Source organism: Oncorhynchus mykiss, chromosome 11 (genome assembly GCF_057628025.1).
Source record: "Oncorhynchus mykiss isolate SJ-2025 chromosome 11, ASM5762802v1, whole genome shotgun sequence".
Lineage (NCBI taxonomy): Eukaryota > Metazoa > Chordata > Actinopteri > Salmoniformes > Salmonidae > Oncorhynchus > Oncorhynchus mykiss.
Window position 1 is genome coordinate 5,814,205 of NC_143032.1, and position 18,143 is coordinate 5,832,347.

Here is an 18,143-nt window from a genome sequence, read left to right on the forward strand (position 1 = left end):
AGTAGAACCTTATTCCCAGCACAGAGAGAGTACACACTCAAAAGTGTGTTGGTTTAATTTTAGCGTCCTTGAGAGATACTTATACAAGTGATATGTGTTTATGGTAAATTTTCATGCATTTGACCTAGCACAGGCCAGCCCCAGCCTTAAAAATTAACATACAGGAGGAGAGTACTAACCATAACTGAGGCCAGGGTTCAACACTCAAGATAATGCTGCCTATTGGCATGTCATTACATATAAAATGACAGCCCCTTCAGCAATGCCACGTCATCAGACTGTGCCCTCTAGTGGAAGATTGGCACGGTTCAACAGATGGCCACTCTTCAATCCTCTCTCTCTCTCCTCTCTCCTCTATCACTCGCTCTCCTAACGCTCTTCCTGCCTCCGGGTCACTGCCTTTTCTGGCACAGAACAAGCACCTCTCAGTTCTGTGGAAATGTTCAGAGAAAATACACTTAAATAAAATAGATTTGCAACGTGCAACAATTTCAAAGATTTTACTGAGTAACAGTTTATATAAGGAAATCGATTGATTGAAATGAATTCATTAGGTCCTAATCTATGGACTTCGCATGACTGAGAATACAGATACTCATCTGTTGGTCAAATATAACATTTTTTTAAGGTAAGTGAGTGGATCAGAAAACCAGTCAGTATCTGGTGTGACCAACATCTGCCTCGTGTAGCTGGACACATCTCCTTCACATAGAGTTGATCAGGCTGTTGATTGTGGCCTGTGGAATAATGACCCACTCCTCTTCAATGGCTGTGCGAAGTTGCTGGATATTGTCAGGAACTGGAACACGCTGTCGTGCACGTCGATCCTGAGCATCCCAAACATGCTCAATGGGTGACATGTCTGGTGAGTATGGAGGCCATGGAAGAACTGGGACATGGCTTATCTTCCAGGAATTGTGTACAGATCCTTGCGACATGGGACCTTGTATTATCATGCTGAAACATGAGGTGATGGCGGCGGATGAATGGCACAACAATGGGCCTCGGGATCTCGTCACGGTATCTCTGTGCATTCATATTATCATTGATAAAATGCAGTTGTGTTCGTTGTCTGTAGCTCATGTCTGCCCACACAATAACCCCCACCACCACAATGGGGCCCTTTGTTCACAGTGTTGACATCAGCAAACCGCTCGCCCACACGACTGCCACATGCCCAGTACAGCTAAAATTGGGATTAATCCGTGAAAGCACACTTCTCCAGCGTGCCACTTGGCCATCGAAGGTGAGCATTTGCCCACTGAAGATGGTTACGATGCCGAACTGCAGTCAGGTCAAGACCCTGGTGAGGACGACGAGCACGCAGATGAGCTTCCCTGAGACGGTTAATGATAGTTTGTGCAGAAATTTCTTCAGTTGTGAAAACCCACAGTTCAATCAGCGGTTTCTACATTGTAGAATTATAGTGAAGACATCAAAACTATGAAATAACACATGTGGAATCATGTAGTAACCAAAAAAGTGTTAAACAAACCAAAATATATTTAAGATTCTTCAAAGTAGCCACCCTTCGCCTTGATGACAACTTAGCACACTCTTGGTGTTCTCTCAACCAGCTTCATCTAGAATGTTTTTCCAACAGTCTTGAAGGAGTTCCGACATATGCTGAAAACTTGTTGGCTGCTTTTCCTTCACTCTGCGGTCCAACTCATCCCCAACCATCTCAATTGGGTTGAGGTCGGGGGATTGTGGAGGCAGGGTCATCTGATGCAGCACTCCATCACTCGTCGTCTTGGTCAAATAGCCCTCACACAGCCTGGAGGTGTGTTGGGTCATTGTTCTGTTGAAAAACAAATGATAGTCCCACAGTGCACAAAACAGGACCACAAAAAATCTGAACTCATCATGGGGGTCCAGTATTTGCTTGTAGGTCTGTGTACACACATGTGCAGGTTGCCCATCCATTCCACAGGTCTGTGTACCCACATGTGCAGGTTGCCCATCCATTCCGCAGGTCTGTGTACCCACATGTGCAGGTTGCCTATCCCTGGGGCAGGTCTGCGTACCCACATGTGCAGGTTGCCTATCCCTGGGGCAGGTCTATGTACCCACATGTGCAGGTTGCCTATCCCTGGGGCAGGTCTGTGTACGCACATGTACAGGTTGCCTATCCCTGGGGCAGGTCTGTGTGCTCACATGTGCAGGTTGCCTATCCCTGGGGCAAGTCTATGTACCCACATGTGCAGGTTGCCTATCCCTGGGGCAGGTCTGTGTACGCACATGTACAGGTTGCCTATCCCTGGGGCAGGTCTATGTACCCACATGTGCAGGTTGCCTATCCCTGGGGCAGGTCTGTGTACCCACATGTGCAGGTTGCCTATCCCTGGGGCAGGTCTGTGTACCCACATGTACAGGTTGCCTATCCCTGGGGCAGGTCTGTGTGCTCACATGTGCAGGTTGCCTATCCCTGGGGCAAGTCTATGTACCCACATGTGCAGGTTGCCTATCCCTGGGGCAGGTCTGTGTACGCACATGTACAGGTTGCCTATCCCTGTGGCAGGTCTGCGTACCCACATGTGCAGGTTGCCTATCCCTGGGGCAGGTCTGCGTACCCACATGTGCAGGTTGCCTATCCCTGCCTTAAACAGTCTATCAACACCATGTGAGACTTCCCTCTCCGAGCCAGAATAACGTTAATACCATTCCGATGTCAACTCAAATGGCAGAGTAGTAGGTTAACTACTGCGTAACCTTTTGACCCTTGCTTTTTATTCTGGAATAAGGAATAACATGTGACTCGTGTCTCCAACTACCTGCTGAAGGGTCAGAGGAAGTCAATCTGTGAAATAAATATTACAGCCACTCCTACAAAGAAGTAAATCACAGAGGGAGGTGTACGCTGTCCTCGCGGTGGCAGTGTGTGTGTGTGTGTGTGTGTACATAAATGTGTGTGTGTGTGTGTGTTGAGCGTACTTGCGTCTGTTTGAGTAAGAAAGGAGAGCGGGTTACAACAGCTGTTTTAAACATCCCATCACCCCTCCGCTCTCTTGCTCCTTCCTCGCTTCAAGGAAATAGAAACCGAGGCCCAGAAAACCCGGACAGCGTTTTGTACAGCCAAAGTACAGACAAAGTACAGCCAAAGTAAAAACCCTGAGTCATTTTCATGAATTTGTTGTAGCTCTACAAACTACCGTGAAAACGTTATACCCGGGGGGCTGAGAAAGAAAGTCACTGAATCGCTTCCCACAGTCCCACCAATGTTCTTATCATCTTTAGCCAACGAAACATGGCCATGTAACTCACAACTAACTTCTACAAGATGAAGCTAACGCATTTTGAGGATACTTCTCTGTTCCCTACCCTTTGCTGGGGGGGGGTGGACTTTTGTCAGAGTGTCATCAGGGACGCTGATGAAGAAACAAAGTTGTCATGGTGATCGGGGAGAGTAGATGTTACTCACGCTGCCATAATCAATCTGTCTCTACTCCACAGTCACAGACACAGTAACACAGAGACACAGAAACAGAGAAACACAGAAACAGAGACACAGACAGAGACACAGACACAGAGACACAGACACACAGACAGAGAAACAGACAGAGACACAGACACACAGACACACAGAAACAGAGACACAGACAGAGACACAGACACACAGATACACAGAAATAGAGACACAGACACACAGATACACAGAAACAGAAACACAGACAGAGACACAGACACAGACATACACAGAAACAGAGACACAGACACACAGACAGAGACAGAGACACACAGACAGAAACACAGACACACAGACAGAGACACAGACACACAGACAGAGACACAGATACACAGAAACAGAGACACAGACAGAGACACAGACACAGACACACAGATACACAGAAACAGAGACACAGACAGAGACACAGACACACAGACAGAGACACAGACACACAGACAGAAACACAGACACACAGACAGAGACACAGACACACAGACAGAGACACAGACACACAGACAGAGACACAGACAGAGACACAGATACACAGAAACAGAGACACAGACACACAGAAACAGAGACACAGACACACAGATACACTGAAACAGAGACACAGACACACAGACAGAGACACAGACACACAGATACACAGAAACAGAGACACAGACACACAGATACACAGCTAAGGTTTCACTAACATGGTGACTTTTGGCCCAGCGTCGTCCGGGTTTTGCCGGGGTAGGCCCTCATTGTAAATAAGAATTTGTTCTTAAACTGACTTGCCTAGTTAAATAAAATGTCAAATAAAATAAAAAATGTAATCCTTTCCCGGTGGCTCTACTACCACGTCCGCGACCGTCTGAACTCGGCAAACAGCGTGTTGGACCGATAGTACTGAATTTTCCAGTAACACTTAAAAGGTGTTTCCTGTTATAAAATGGCTTTGCCCATTTAACTTGAAATGAAAATGACTTTCTGGCAAAAATGGAAGGGCTTTGAGAGGATTGAAGAGTGGCCATCTGTTGAACCGTGCCAATCTTCCACTAGAGGGCACTACAGAAAAGTCCTATTTGCTTTGAGAGGATTGAAGAGTGGCCATCTGTTGAACCGTGCCAATCTTCCACTAGAGGGCACTACAGAAAAGTCCTATTCGCTTTGAGAGGAGTGGCCATCTGTTGAACCGTGCCAATCTTCCACTAGAGGGCACTACAGAAAAGTCCAATTCGCTTTGAGAGGTTTGAAGAGTGGCCATCTGTTGAACCGTGCCAATCTTCCACTAGAGGGCACTACAGAAAAGTCCTATTCGCTTTGAGAGGAGTGGCCATCTGTTGAACCGTGCCAATCTTCCACTAGAGGGCACTACAGAAAAGTCCTATTCGCTTTGAGAGGAGTGGCCATCTGTTGAACCGTGCCAATCTTCCACTAGAGGGCACTACAGAAAAGTCCTATTCGCTTTGAGAGGAGTGGCCATCTGTTGAACCGTGCCAATCTTCCACTAGAGGGCACTACAGAAAAGTCCTATTCGCTTTGAGAGGAGTGGCCATCTGTTGAACCGTGCCAATCTTCCACTAGAGGGCACTACAGAAAAGTCCTATTCGCTTTGAGAGGAGTGGCCATCTGTTGAACCGTGCCAATCTTCCACTAGAGGGCACTACAGAAAAGTCCTATTCGCTTTGAGAGGAGTGGCCATCTGTTGAACCGTGCCAATCTTCCACTAGAGGGCACTACAGAAAAGTCCTATTCGCTTTGAGAGGAGTGGCCATCTGTTGAACCGTGCCAATCTTCCACTAGAGGGCACTACAGAAAAGTCCAATTCGCTTTGAGAGGTTTGAAGAGTGGCCATCTGTTGAACCGTGCCAATCTTCCACTAGAGGGCACTACAGAAAAGTCCTATTCGCTTTGAGAGGAGTGGCCATCTGTTGAACCGTGCCAATCTTCCACTAGAGGGCACTACAGAAAAGTCCAATTCGCTTTGAGAAGAGTGGCCATCTGTTGAACCGTGCCAATCTTCCACTAGAGGGCACTACAGAAAAGTCCTATTTGCTTTGAGAGGAGTGGCCATCTGTTGAACCGTGCCAATCTTCCACTAGAGGGCACTACAGAAAAGTCCTATTCGCTTTGAGAGGAGTGGCCATCTGTTGAACCGTGCCAATCTTCCACTAGAGGGCACTACAGAAAAGTCCTATTCGCTTTGAGAGGAGTGGCCATCTGTTGAACCGTGCCAATCTTCCACTAGAGGACACTACAGAAAAGTCCTATTCGCTTTGAGAGGAGTGGCCATCTGATGAACCGTGCCAATCTTCCACTAGAGGGCACTACAGAAAAGTCCTATTCGCTTTGAGAGGAGTGGCCATCTGTTGAACCGTGCCAATCTTCCACTAGAGGGCACTACAGAAAAGTCCTATTCGCTTTGAGAGGAGTGGCCATCTGTTGAACCGTGCCAATCTTCCACTAGAGGGCACTACAGAAAAGTCCTATTCGCTTTGAGAGGAGTGGCCATCTGTTGAACCGTGCCAATCTTCCACTAGAGGGCACTACAGAAAAGTCCTATTCGGCGTGTGATAAATGTAAGGTTACGTCAAACGCTGAATCTTCTGTAGGCCTTTTTGTTTGTTATTGTTTGATTAACTCGTTCATTTGCAGCTGTTTAAATCTATCGAAACTGTGCGAGCACGTGTCCGTTTTTTTTTATATCAGCACAAATTTTGATTGAGCAATAAAATCCACAACTTGAGAGGTCTTTTGAAATTAAACTCATTTTTTGGACGGTTTGGACTGGAGCAAAATACCATGAATGAGGTTAGAACCGAGGAACTTTTAATCGATAGGTTGAGATCAGTACTATACAGCTGTTATTCTATAGGCTGGGATCAGTACTATACAGCTGTTATTCTATAGGCTGGGATCAGTACTATACAGCTGTTATTCTATAGGCTGGGATCAGTACTATACAGCTGTTATTCTATAGGCTGGGATCAGTACTATACAGCTGTTATTCTATAGGCTGGGATCAGTACTATACAGCTGTTATTCTATAGGCTGGGATCAGTACTACTGATCTGTTATTCTATAGGCTGGGATCAGTACTATACAGCTGTTATTCTATAGGCTGGGATCAGTACTATTCAGCTGTTATTCTATAGGCTGGGATCAGTACTATACAGCTGTTATTCTATAGGCTGGGATCAGTACTACTGATCTGTTATTCTATAGGCTGGGATCAGTACTATACAGCTGTTATTCTATAGGCTGGGATCAGTACTATTCAGCTGTTATTCTATAGGCTGGGATCAGTACTACTGATCTGTTATTCTATAGGCTGGGATCAGTACTACTGATCTGTTATTCTATAGGCTGGGATCAGTACTATACAGCTGTTATTCTATAGGCTGGGATTAGTACTATACAGCTGTTATTCTATAGGCTGGGATCAGTACTATACAGCTGTTATTCTATAGGCTGGGATCAGTACTATACAGCTGTTATTCTATAGGCTGGGATCAGTACTATACAGCTGTTATTCTATAGGCTGGGATCAGTACTATACAGCTGTTATTCTATAGGCTGGGATCAGTACTATACAGCTGTTATTCTATAGGCTGGGATCAGTACTACTGGTCTGTTATTCTATAGGCTGGGATCAGTACTATACAGCTGTTATTCTATAGGCTGGGATCAGTACTATTCAGCTGTTATTCTATAGGCTGGGATCAGTACTATACAGCTGTTATTCTATAGGCTGGGATCAGTACTACTGATCTGTTATTCTATAGGCTGGGATCAGTACTATACAGCTGTTATTCTATAGGCTGGGATCAGTACTATTCAGCTGTTATTCTATAGGCTGGGATCAGTACTACTGATCTGTTATTCTATAGGCTGGGATCAGTACTACTGATCTGTTATTCTATAGGCTGGGATCAGTACTATACAGCTGTTATTCTATAGGCTGGGATTAGTACTATACAGCTGTTATTCTATAGGCTGGGATCAGTACTATACAGCTGTTATTCTATAGGCTGGGATCAGTACTACTGATCTGTTATTCTATAGGCTGGGATCAGTACTACTGATCTGTTATTCTATAGGCTGGGATCAGTACTATACAGCTGTTATTCTATAGGCTGGGATCAGTACTATACAGCTGTTATTCTATAGACTGGGATCAGTACTATGGATCTGTTATTCTATAGGCTGGGATCAGTACTATACAGCTGTTATTCTATAGGCTGGGATCAGTACTATAGAGCTGTTATTCTATAGACTGGGATCAGTACTATACAGCTGTTATTCTATAGGCTGGGATCAGTACTATACAGCTGTTATTCTATAGGCTGGGATCAGTACAATACAGCTGTTATTCTATAGGCTGGGATCAGTACTACTGATCTGTTATTCTATAGGCTGGGATCAGTACTATACAGCTGTTATTCTATAGGCTGGGATTAGTACTATACAGCTGTTATTCTATAGGCTGGCATCAGTACTATACAGCTGTTATTCTATAGGCTGGGATCAGTACAACTGATCTGTTATTCTATAGGCTGGGATCAGTACTACTGATCTGTTATTCTATAGGCTGGGATTAGTACTATACAGCTGTTATTCTATAGGCTGGGATCAGTACTATACAGCTGTTATTCTATAGACTGGGATCAGTACTATGGATCTGTTATTCTATAGGCTGGGATCAGTACTATACAGCTGTTATTCTATAGGCTGGGATCAGTACTATAGAGCTGTTATTCTATAGACTGGGATCAGTACTATACAGCTGTTATTCTATAGGCTGGGATCAGTACTATACAGCTGTTATTCTATAGGCTGGGATCAGTACAATACAGCTGTTATTCTATAGGCTGGGATCAGTACTACTGATCTGTTATTCTATAGGCTGGGATCAGTACTATACAGCTGTTATTCTATAGGCTGGGATCAGTACTACTGATCTGTTATTCTATAGGCTGGGATCAGTACTACTGATCTGTTATTCTATAGGCTGGGATCAGTACTATACAGCTGTTATTCTATAGGCTGGGATCAGTACTATACAGCTGTTATTCTATAGACTGGGATCAGTACTATGGATCTGTTATTCTATAGGCTGGGATCAGTACTATACAGCTGTTATTCTATAGGCTGGGATCAGTACTATAGAGCTGTTATTCTATAGACTGGGATCAGTACTATACAGCTGTTATTCTATAGGCTGGGATCAGTACTATACAGCTGTTATTCTATAGGCTGGGATCAGTACTATACAGCTGTTATTCTATAGGCTGGGATCAGTACTATACAGCTGTTATTCTATAGGCTGGGATCAGTACTATACAGCTGTTATTCTATAGGCTGGGATCAGTACTATACAGCTGTTATTCTATAGGCTGGGATCAGTACTATACAGCTGTTATTCTATAGGCTGGGATCAGTACTACTGGTCTGTTATTCTATAGGCTGGGATCAGTACTATACAGCTGTTATTCTATAGGCTGGGATCAGTACTATTCAGCTGTTATTCTATAGGCTGGGATCAGTACTATACAGCTGTTATTCTATAGGCTGGGATCAGTACTACTGATCTGTTATTCTATAGGCTGGGATCAGTACTATACAGCTGTTATTCTATAGGCTGGGATCAGTACTATTCAGCTGTTATTCTATAGGCTGGGATCAGTACTACTGATCTGTTATTCTATAGGCTGGGATCAGTACTACTGATCTGTTATTCTATAGGCTGGGATCAGTACTATACAGCTGTTATTCTATAGGCTGGGATTAGTACTATACAGCTGTTATTCTATAGGCTGGGATCAGTACTATACAGCTGTTATTCTATAGGCTGGGATCAGTACTACTGATCTGTTATTCTATAGGCTGGGATCAGTACTACTGATCTGTTATTCTATAGGCTGGGATCAGTACTATACAGCTGTTATTCTATAGACTGGGATCAGTACTATGGATCTGTTATTCTATAGGCTGGGATCAGTACTATACAGCTGTTATTCTATAGGCTGGGATCAGTACTATAGAGCTGTTATTCTATAGACTGGGATCAGTACTATACAGCTGTTATTCTATAGGCTGGGATCAGTACTATACAGCTGTTATTCTATAGGCTGGGATCAGTACAATACAGCTGTTATTCTATAGGCTGGGATCAGTACTACTGATCTGTTATTCTATAGGCTGGGATCAGTACTATACAGCTGTTATTCTATAGGCTGGGATTAGTACTATACAGCTGTTATTCTATAGGCTGGGATCAGTACTATACAGCTGTTATTCTATAGGCTGGGATCAGTACTACTGATCTGTTATTCTATAGGCTGGGATCAGTACTACTGATCTGTTATTCTATAGGCTGGGATAAGTACTATACAGCTGTTATTCTATAGGCTGGGATCAGTACTATACAGCTGTTATTCTATAGACTGGGATCAGTACTATGGATCTGTTATTCTATAGGCTGGGATCAGTACTATACAGCTGTTATTCTATAGGCTGGGATCAGTACTATAGAGCTGTTATTCTATAGACTGGGATCAGTACTATACAGCTGTTATTCTATAGGCTGGGATCAGTACTATACAGCTGTTATTCTATAGGCTGGGATCAGTACAATACAGCTGTTATTCTATAGGCTGGGATCAGTACTACTGATCTGTTATTCTATAGGCTGGGATCAGTACTATACAGCTGTTATTCTATAGGCTGGGATCAGTACTACTGATCTGTTATTCTATAGGCTGGGATCAGTACTACTGATCTGTTATTCTATAGGCTGGGATCAGTACTATACAGCTGTTATTCTATAGGCTGGGATCAGTACTATACAGCTGTTATTCTATAGACTGGGATCAGTACTATGGATCTGTTATTCTATAGGCTGGGATCAGTACTATACAGCTGTTATTCTATAGGCTGGGATCAGTACTATAGAGCTGTTATTCTATAGACTGGGATCAGTACTATACAGCTGTTATTCTATAGGCTGGGATCAGTACTATACAGCTGTTATTCTATAGGCTGGGATCAGTACAATACAGCTGTTATTCTATAGGTTGGGATCAGTACTACTGATCTGTTATTCTATAGGCTGGGATCAGTACTATACAGCTGTTATTCTATAGGCTGGGATCAGTACTATACAGCTGTCATTCTATAGGCTGGGATCAGTACTATACAGCTGTTATTCTATAGGCTGGGATCAGTACTATACAGCTGTTATTCTATAGGCTGGGATCAGTACTATACAGCTGTTATTCTATAGGCTGGGATCAGTACTATACAGCTGTTATTCTATAGGCTGGGATCAGTACTATACAGCTGTTATTCTATAGGCTGGGATCAGTACTATACAGCTGTTATTCTATAGGCTGGGATCAGTACTACTGATCTGTTATTCTATAGGCTGGGATCAGTACTACTGATCTGTTATTCTATAGGCTGGGATCAGTACTATACAGCTGTTATTCTATAGGCTGGGATCAGTACTATACAGCTGTTATTCTATAGGCTGGGATCAGTACTATACAGCTGTTATTCTATAGGCTGGGATCAGTACTATACAGCTGTTATTCTATAGGCTGGGATCAGTACTATACAGCTGTTATTCTATAGGCTGGGATCAGTACTATACAGCTGTTATTCTATAGACTGGGATCAGTACTATACAGCTGTTATTCTATAGGCTGGGATCAGTACTATACAGCTGTTATTCTATAGGCTGAGATCAGTACTATACAGCTGTTATTCTATAGGCTGGGATCAGTACTATACAGCTGTTATTCTATAGGCTGGGATCAGTACTATACAGCTGTTATTCTATAGGCTGAGATCAGTACTATACAGCTGTTATTCTATAGGCTGGGATCAGTACTATACAGCTGTTATTCTATAGGCTGGGATCAGTACTATACAGCTGTTATTCTATAGGCTGGGATCAGTACTATACAGCTGTTATTATTTAGGCTGGGATCAGTACTATACAGCTGTTATTCTATAGGCTGGGATCAGTACTACTGATCTGTTATACTATAGGCTGGGATCAGTACTATACAGCTGTTATTCTATAGGCTGGGATCAGTACTATACAGCTGTTGTAAGAGCGCTGTCCACTTGGTCTCAAAAAACAATGATTGATAAGCGGCTTAAACGTTTTCAATTCAACCACTATTGGGTTAAAATACACACATACATTTGTGAACAGACATCCACAACAACCACAACCCATAAGCCGCAAATAGCTAAATGAGTGAGCAGCAGTGTGATTCACATCAATGTAGATATCATTAATACTGGCTAAATGAGTGAGCAGCAGTGTGATTCACATCAATGTAGATATCATTAATACTGGCTAAATGAGTGAGCAGTAGTGTGATTCACATCAATGTAGATATCATTAATACTGGCTAAATGAGTGAGCAGTAGTGTGATTCACATCAATGTAGATATCATTAATACTGGCTAAATGAGTGACCAGTAGTGTGATTCACATCAATGTAGATATCATTAATACTGGCTAAATGAGTGAGCAGCAGTGTGATTCACATCAATGTAGATATCATTAATACTGGCTAAATGAGTGAGCAGTAGTGTGATTCACATCAATGTAGATATCATTAATACTGGCTAAATGAGTGACCAGTAGTGTGATTCACATCAATGTAGATATCATTAATACTGGCTAAATGAGTGAACAGCAGTGTGATTCACATCAATGTAGATATCATTAATACTGGCTAAATGAGTGAGCAGTAGTGTGATTCACATCAATGTAGATATCATTAATATTGGCTAAATGAGTGAGCAGTAGTGTGATTCACATCAATGTAGATATCATTAATACTGGCTAAATTAGTGAGCAGTAGTGTGATTCACATCAATGTAGATATCATTAATACTGGCTAAATGAGTGAGCAGCAGTGTGATTCACATCAATGTAGATATCATTAATACTGGCTAAATGAGTGAGCAGCAGTGTGATTCACATCAATGTAGATATCATTAATACTGGCTAAATGAGTGAGCAGTAGTGTGATTCACATCAATGTAGATATCATTAATACTGGCTAAATGAGTGAACAGTAGTGTGATTCACATCAATGTAGATATCATTAATACTGGCTAAATGAGTGAGCAGTAGTGTGATTCACATCAATGTAGATATCATTAATACTGGCTAAATGAGTGAGCAGTAGTGTGATTCACATCAATGTAGATATCATTAATACTGGCTAAATGAGTGAGCAGTAGTGTGATTCACATCAATGTAGATATCATTAATACTGGCTAAATGAGTGACCAGTAGTGTGATTCACATCAATGTAGATATCATTAATACTGGCTAAATGAGTGAACAGTAGTGTGATTCACATCAATGTAGATATCATTAATACTGGCTAAATGAGTGAGCAGCAGTGTGGTTCACATCAATGTAGATATCATTAATACTGGCTAAATGTAACTTTTGGACAGCAGTCGCACCATTGAAAGACATAGCTTGGACTGTAGCCTACAAAAACCTGTTCCTGCTCCTTTCCAGCGATCCATCAAAACACATTTGGTGTGTCATCATAGTGGTCTCTGATTGGTGGTCATCATTTGGTGTGTCATCATAGTGGTCTCTGATTGGTGGTCATCATTTGGTGTGTCATCATAGTGGTCTCTGATTGGTGGTCATAATTTGGTGTGTCATCATAGTGGTCTCTGATTGGTGGTCATCATTTGGTGTGTCATCATAATGGTCTCTGATTGGTGGTCATCATTTGGTGTGTCATCATAGTGGTCTCTGATTGGTGGTCATAATTTGGTGTGTCATCATAGTGGTCTCTGATTGGTGGTCATCATTTGGTGTGTCATCATAGTGGTCTCCGATTGGTGGTCATCATTTGGTGTGTCATCATAGTGATCTCCGATTGGTGGTCATCATTTGGTGTGTCATCATAGTGTTCTCTGATTGGTGGTCATCATTTGGTGTGTCATCATAGTGGTCTCCGATTGGTGGTCATCATTTGGTGTGTCATCATAGTGGTCTCCGATTGGTGGTCATCATTTGGTGTGTCATCATAGTGGTCTCTGATTGGTGGTCATCATTTGGTGTGTCATCATGGTGGTCTCCGATTGGTGGTCATCATTTGGTGTGTCATCAAAGTGGTCTCCGATTGGTGGTCATCATTTGGTGTGTCATCAAAGTGGTCTCCAATTGGTGGTCATCATTTGGTGTGTCATCATAGTGGTCTCTGATTGGTGGTCATCATTTGGTGTGTCATCAAAGTGGTCTCCGATTGGTGGTCATAATTTGGTGTGTCATCATAGTGGTCTCCGATTGGTGGTCATCATTTGGTGTGTCATCATAGTGGTCTCTGATTGGTGGTCATCATTTGGTGTGTCATCATAGTGGTCTCTGATTGGTGGTCATCATTTGGTGTGTCATCATAGTGGTCTCCGATTGGTGGTCATCATTTGGTGTGTCATCATAGTGGTCTCCGATTGGTGGTCATCATTTGGTGTGTCATCATAGTGGTCTCCGATTGGTGGTCATCATTTGGTGTGTCATCATAGTGGTCTCCGATTGGTGGTCATCATTTGGTGTGTCATCATTGTGGTCTCTGATTGGTGGTCAGACTTGCACCTTTTGTCAATGCTGGTTTGAACAATTTTTTCTGAATTTAAAAGTAATCCTAGAAGTAATTATCTTATTTTTTTAAGTATCTGTAATCTGATTACATTATTATTGCAGGTAACATTTACTCTCCAATCCTGCATCAGACACCTCCTATAAGACCCAAAGCCCTTCAAACCGGACTCCTCCTTTAAGACCCAAAGCCCTTCAGATCAGACACCTCCTATGAGACCCAAAGCCCTTCAAACCAGACACCTCCTATAAGACCCAAAGCCCTTCAGATCAGATACCTCCTATAAGACCCAAAGCCCTTCTGATCAGACACCTCCTATAAGACCCAAAGCCCTTCAGATCAGACACCTCCTATAGACCCAAAGCCCTTCAGATCAGGCACCTACTATAAGACCCAAAGCCCTTCAGATCAGATGCCTCCTATAGACCCAAAGCCCTTCAGATCAGACCCCTACTATAAGACCCAAAGCCCTTCAGATCAGACACCTCCTATAGACCCAAAGCCCTTCAGATCAGACACCTCCTATAAGACCCAAAGCCCTTCAGATCAGACACCTCCTATAGACCCAAAGCCCTTCAGATCAGACCCCTACTATAAGACCCAAAGCCCTTCAGATCAGACACCTCCTATAGACCCAAAGCCCTTCAGATCAGACACCTCCTATAGACCCAAAGCCCTTCAGATCAGACACCTCCTATAGATCCAAAGCCCTTTAGATCAGACACCTCCTATAAGACCCAAAGCCCTTCAGATCAGACACCTCCTATAGACCCAAAGCCCTTCAGATCAGACACCTCCTATAGACCCAAAGCCCTTCAGATCAGACACCTCCTATAAGACCCAAAGCCCTTCAGATCAGACACCTCCTATAGACCCATCGAGACTTGATTTTCTCTGGAACAAGATCATTGTGTTTCTACGGTATCATCCTTTCCAAATCCATCAGATGATTATAGTGTAGATTGATATACAGAAATATTCCTCCTATCAGACACCTCCTATAAGACCCAAAGCCCTTCAGATCAGACACCTCCTATAGACCCAAAGCCCTTCAGATCAGACACCTCCTATAGACCCAAAGCCCTTCAGATCAGACCCCTACTATAAGACCCAAAGCCCTTCAGATCAGACACCTCCTATAGACCCAAAGCCCTTCAGATCAGACCCCTACTATAAGACCCAAAGCCCTTCAGATCAGACCCCTACTATAAGACCCAAAGCCCTTCAGATCAGACACCTCCTATAGACCCAAAGCCCTTCAGATCAGACACCTCCTATAGACCCAAAGCCCTTCAGATCAGACACCTCCTATAGACCCAAAGCCCTTCAGATCAGACACCTCCTATAGACCCAAAGCCCTTTAGATCAGACACCTCCTATAAGACCCAAAGCCCTTTAGATCAGACACCTCCTATAGACCCAAAGCTCTTCAGATCAGACACCTCCTATAGACCCAAAGCCCTTTAGATCAGACACCTCCTATAAGACCCAAAGCCCTTTAGATCAGACACCTCCTATAGACCCAAAGCCCTTCAGATCAGACACCTCCTATAAGACCCAAAGCCCTTCAGATCAGACACCTCCTATAGACCCAAAGCCCTTCAGATCAGATGCCTCCTATAGACCCAAAGCCCTTCAGATCAGACCCCTACTATAAGACCCAAAGCCCTTCAGATCAGACACCTCCTATAGACCCAAAGCCCTTCAGATCAGACACCTCCTATAAGACCCAAAGCCCTTCAGATCAGACACCTCCTATAGACCCAAAGCCCTTCAGATCAGACCCCTACTATAAGACCCAAAGCCCTTCAGATCAGACACCTCCTATAGACCCAAAGCCCTTCAGATCAGACACCTCCTATAGACCCAAAGCCCTTCAGATCAGACCCCTACTATAAGACCCAAAGCCCTTCAGATCAGACACCTCCTATAGACCCAAAGCCCTTCAGATCAGACCCCTACTATAAGACCCAAAGCCCTTCAGATCAGACCCCTACTATAAGACCCAAAGCCCTTCAGATCAGACACCTCCTATAGACCCAAAGCCCTTCAGATCAGACACCTCCTATAGACCCAAAGCCCTTCAGATCAGACACCTCCTATAGACCCAAAGCCCTTCAGATCAGACACCTCCTATAGACCCAAAGCCCTTTAGATCAGACACCTCCTATAAGACCCAAAGCCCTTTAGATCAGACACCTCCTATAGACCCAAAGCTCTTCAGATCAGACACCTCCTATAGACCCAAAGCCCTTTAGATCAGACACCTCCTATAAGACCCAAAGCCCTTTAGATCAGACACCTCCTATAGACCCAAAGCCCTTCAGATCAGACACCTCCTATAAGACCCAAAGCCCTTCAGATCAGACACCTCCTATAGACCCAAAGCCCTTCAGATCAGATGCCTCCTATAGACCCAAAGCCCTTCAGATCAGACCCCTACTATAAGACCCAAAGCCCTTCAGATCAGACACCTCCTATAGACCCAAAGCCCTTCAGATCAGACACCTCCTATAAGACCCAAAGCCCTTCAGATCAGACACCTCCTATAGACCCAAAGCCCTTCAGATCAGACCCCTACTATAAGACCCAAAGCCCTTCAGATCAGACACCTCCTATAGACCCAAAGCCCTTCAGATCAGACACCTCCTATAGACCCAAAGCCCTTCAGATCAGACACCTCCTATAGATCCAAAGCCCTTTAGATCAGACACCTCCTATAAGACCCAAAGCCCTTCAGATCAGACACCTCCTATAGACCCAAAGCCCTTCAGATCAGACACCTCCTATAGACCCAAAGCCCTTCAGATCAGACACCTCCTATAAGACCCAAAGCCCTTCAGATCAGACACCTCCTATAGACCCATCGAGACTTGATTTTCTCTGGAACAAGATCATTGTGTTTCTACGGTATCATCCTTTCCAAATCCATCAGATGATTATAGTGTAGATTGATATACAGAAATATTCCTCCTATCAGACACCTCCTATAAGACCCAAAGCCCTTCAGATCAGACACCTCCTATAGACCCAAAGCCCTTCAGATCAGACACCTCCTATAGACCCAAAGCCCTTCAGATCAGACCCCTACTATAAGACCCAAAGCCCTTCAGATCAGACACCTCCTATAGACCCAAAGCCCTTCAGATCAGACCCCTACTATAAGACCCAAAGCCCTTCAGATCAGACCCCTACTATAAGACCCAAAGCCCTTCAGATCAGACACCTCCTATAGACCCAAAGCCCTTCAGATCAGACACCTCCTATAGACCCAAAGCCCTTCAGATCAGACACCTCCTATAGACCCAAAGCCCTTCAGATCAGACACCTCCTATAGACCCAAAGCCCTTTAGATCAGACACCTCCTATAAGACCCAAAGCCCTTTAGATCAGACACCTCCTATAGACCCAAAGCTCTTCAGATCAGACACCTCCTATAGACCCAAAGCCCTTTAGATCAGACACCTCCTATAAGACCCAAAGCCCTTTAGATCAGACACCTCCTATAGACCCAAAGCCCTTCAGATCAGACACCTCCTATAAGACCCAAAGCCCTTCAGATCAGACACCTCCTATAGACCCAAAGCCCTTTAGATCAGACACCTCCTATAGACCCAAAGCCCTTCAGATCAGACACCTCCTATAAGACCCAAAGCCCTTCAGATCAGACACCTCCTATAGACCCAAAGCCCTTCAGATCAGACACCTCCTATAAGACCCAAAGCCCTTCAGATCAGACACCTCCTATAGACCCAAAGCCCTTCAGATCAGACACCTCCTATAAGACCCAAAGCCCTTCAGATCAGATGCCTCCTATAGACCCAAAGCCCTTCAGATCAGACACCTCCTATAAGACCGAAAGCCCTTCAGATCAGACACCTCCTATAGACCCAAAGCCCTTCAGATCAGACACCTCCTATAGACCCAAAGCCCTTTAGATCAGACACCTCCTATAAGACCCAAAGCCCTTTAGATCAGACACCTCCTATAAGACCCAAAGCCCTTCAGATCAGACACCTCCTATAAGACCCAAAGCCCTTCAGATCAGGCACCTCCTA